This window comes from Heterocephalus glaber, unplaced genomic scaffold (genome assembly GCF_053883595.1).
Source record: "Heterocephalus glaber isolate CG9 unplaced genomic scaffold, H.glaber_assembly_v1.0 deba00001442, whole genome shotgun sequence".
Taxonomy (NCBI): Eukaryota; Metazoa; Chordata; class Mammalia; order Rodentia; family Bathyergidae; genus Heterocephalus; species Heterocephalus glaber.
In genome coordinates, this window is record NW_028258296.1 from 31031917 (window position 1) to 31036072 (window position 4156).

General features: G+C 32.6%; 1 pseudogene; it reads right to left on the reverse strand.

The window, feature by feature from the left end:
- Positions 1-1416: 1416 nt before the first annotated feature.
- LOC101723671 (MICOS complex subunit MIC27 pseudogene) lies at positions 1417-2259 on the reverse strand (annotated as a pseudogene).
- Between the last annotated feature and the right edge of the window lie 1897 nt (positions 2260-4156).

Consider the following 4156-nt stretch of genomic DNA (forward strand, 5'->3'; position numbering starts at 1 on the left):
TGAGGTCTCAGTTGTGACCGGAGGCCAAAATGGAATTATGTCTCAGAATTCCATGGCTGGGCTGTAGGCAGGAGAACTAGGCTAACCAAATGATTTTTCCCTAAAATTATGCAGCATTGCTCCCAACAGGGCCCAAATAGAAGTATAGATAACATCACTTTCTAAAAGTTGAATATTTCAGTAGAATGATTTTTTAGTATATGTACCACCAAAGCAAACACAATAGAATGATCTTTTAAACTGTGCCAAATAGCCTTAGAGGATTCTTCTGTGTGAAATGTAAACATTATTTAATTTTTTGAGATGTTCAAAAGTAATGTCTGCCAAGGACGTGTAGAATAATTTATTTTACTAGTCAGGAAAACCTTAAGAATAAATATTAATCTTTTATGAGACAAGAGACAGATATGTTGAACCTGTGACCCACAGGCTGCTTGCCTTCCTTGAAAAAAAGTGATAATGATAAATGCAAAATAATTAAAGGAAATGTTGTTACTTATAGACATTAACTATGTTATATATTTTATATGTGGCCCAAGACAATTCATCTTCATTCATTGTGGTCCAAGCAAGCCAAAAGGCTGGACATCGAAAGAACTGCTGAACAGAAATATTTCATTAAGACTAGATCTAGAGTGAATATTATCTTCTCAAAAATTGTATTTTCTCTCTTTGGATCTTAGAATTTCTTCCATTTTACCCACTATTGATTTCCTTACATCTAGACCCTGAATCCTTTCTTATCTAAGTTATAATCTGTACAAAAGTGTGATAGTAACTTTATTAGAGTTAGAATAGGAGGTAAGAAAATTTTGTGATCACTTTGTGAAACAATTTGTCCTATGAAATGATAAGACTTATGTATCAATTTGTAGACCAATTCAATTTTTGTTTGTTTTTCAACAGGATCTTACTATGTAACTGAGGCTGATCTTCAACTCAGTGTTCTCTGCCTCAACTAGTCAGGTCCTGGCATTGCAGGTGTATATCACCATGGCCAGCCCAATCAACCTTTTTTTTTTCTTAACACTTGAATTTTTTATTCCAGCTCAGAGAAATGGAAAACAAAATAAACATATCCTTCCACACACCATTCTAAATTGGCATTTTGAAAATTTAAAACACATATAAATGTATATATATAAACATATATTATATATATACATTCAGATTTTAATCTCATTGGTGTTTATCATTGCTTTTTTCTTTGCTTTCTAATAAATCACTGAAACTCATCAAATGTGAGCTAATAGTTCAACCTGTATCACTTAATCAATCATTTAATATTGTTTGGTTTGCATTCAAACTTTGTGTTAATCACTTACATGATTGGTCAAACTGTACATCGGAAGATGTCAAGGAAAAACTTGATTTAAGTTATATTGTGTATGTCAGTTACCCATTGCATAATTTTTTTCATCATTATTTGCAACTTCCCACATTTTGTAGTTCTTTATGCAGTCGATTTCAGCTTCTAGTGGTATCCATATCTTCATCTTCTGGATAGGATTGTCCATGATCCATGAGTTTAGGGTCAGGCATAAACATGGTAGCACCTGAGGTGGGTTCTGATTTTATCACTGTTCCAGAACTGAATTCTGTTGGCAAAGGCACTGAATGTTTCAGGATGTGAGTTGTTTCTGCAGGTATTTCTGTTTCTTCAGAGATTCCTAGCTTAGTTTTTCCATTAGGCTCAGGGAGTGATTCTTTTTTGGTGCTTTTTGTCCACAATGATTTAAATGCTTCATAAATTTGCTGGCTTGTAGCATATGCTTTTTTTCTGGTTACCTTTGCAATTATTACTGACTGAACTGGGTAGCAAACAGCTGCTTCTAAAGTAGCCAGTCCTAATGGATAAGCAATTTTCTTAAACCCAGAACCTTTTCTTGCTGAAACCAGGCCTGCAAATCCTGAAACTGTAATCACTCCCAATTTTTGAAGAAAATCTCGAGGAGGATTCTTCAGATAGACATATGCATCCTTTCCAAATTGTACTGTATCCATTACCCCATTTTTCACAAAGATCTAAGTACTCTTGCACCAGCCAATATAACAACCATTTGTAGTGTGAATAGATGCAAAGCCCATTTGTAAATACCCAGGCTGCTCTTCAACATATTTAGACTGAAGAGGTGGCACAGTATATATGGAGAGCTGCTCTGGTCTCACTAGCTGCTCTTTGGATTCCTCTTCTTTGGCCATACGTACACTTACAGATGCATATATCACACCCACAGGCATGGTGGTCAGCTTTCCTATTTGTAAATGACTTCAAAGAAACGATGATCTATGTGTTCCTCTAAAGGGCGCCATCTCTTTGACCCTCCCCGACCAACTTTTCTCACGGAAAGCGCAGAGGGACAAAAAAACCCCAATCAACTGATTTTTAATGTTAAAAAATAGAAGTAAAGCAGTGGAAGTTAATTTATTCTGTACCATTCCCCACCAATCCTACACATTTAAAACCTAGCAACAATATATGTTTCTATTCTACATCAATCTATTTCCTAAGTTTTCTCTGATCATTCTCCGGCCAAACTTCTTCCTAACCTCCATGAGATAGGCCTCTCATGGCATTTCCCATTTTCTTATTTTGATTGTGTGTATGTCCTCCCTCCCTACCAAATCTTTCAGGAAGCACATTTTATCCATGTTTTCCTTTTTCTAAGTTCAGTGTTTGGCACGTAATGATTGTTCACTAGACAATTATTTAATACATAAATTAATGTTTAATCAGTATATTATTTGAATGTATTGATGCTTCTTTAGAAAGTAACAACAAAACTTTGTATCTACAAACATTAATGAGTGTCTATTTTGGAACTTGTAAAAATTCCACAAATTAAATTCATTTTACCAATATTTGTTAACTACTTAATACATTTATCTTTCTTTTTAAAAGCACTTTATTGGAATATAATTCATAGTCCATAAAATTTATCCATTAATGTATATAATTCAATGTTTTTAGTATATTAACAGACTTGTGCAACCATCACTGCTGTAGAAGTATTATTTTATCACCATAATAAGAAAACCAGTACACATTAACAGTGATTTACTGTTTTCCTGAATCCTCTTCTCTCACTTCTAGTCCCAGCCTTAATAGTCACTAATCTACTTTCTGTATCTATAGATTTGGCTATTTTGGGTATTTCATACAAAAGGGGTAATATGATATGTTTTTAATGGATTTCTTTCATTTAGTATAATGGCTGCAAGGATTACCCATGTATCAGTGCTTCATTTTTTATGGTTGATTAATATTCCATGGTAGTTATATACCACATTTATTTATCTGTGCATCAGTTGATAAACATTTATGTCAGTATTTGACTACTATAAATAATTTTACTATGAACATCCATGCATAAGTTTTCATTTCTTCTAAGAGTGGATTTGCTGGTGCATAAGAGACATATTTTTTAACATTAAGAATTGTCAAAATTGTTTTTCCAAAAGAGCTGCACTATTTTCTGATCAGCAATGTCCGAAGATTCCAGATTCTCCACATCTTCATCAACACTTGTTATTACCTCTTTTAATTTTAACGGCCAGTGTGGCTATGAAGTATGCTAAATAATTTTTAAATATGCACGTTTATTTTGTGGATTATCATTCCTTGATAATATCACTTGCAGAAGTTAAGGTTCTCCTTTGTTAAGCCATGTTGAGCATGATATTTACAAGATGATCAAATTTTCATTATAGTCAACAAATTTTTAATTGTATTTTATTAACTTATAGCATAAAGCAGACAAGTCTTTAATTTCCAGAGCATTAAATCTGAGAGCATTGCTTCTTGGCCTTTTGGTTAAGACCAAGTGTAAATCTGAGAACAAACCAGAAAATTAGTTTTCATACTTTCTCATTTAATATTGAAATAATTTTAGACTTCAAGTTTGTCTTGGAATATGGAATTGTCTACAATACACTTACTATTTTAATATGCTTATTTCAAATAAAGTTTTAAATTCCTAAATGGCAAAAAGGATTAAATTAGGGAAATCTTTATGAAATTGTCAAATGTAAGAGAAAAAATAAGTACAAATTTTAAAGATTGAAGAAATTACAAATATTTGTAAAACAGAAAAATTCAAGAAAAATTCTTTTTTGTTTTTGTTTTTGTTTTTTTTGTACTGGGAATGGAACTTGG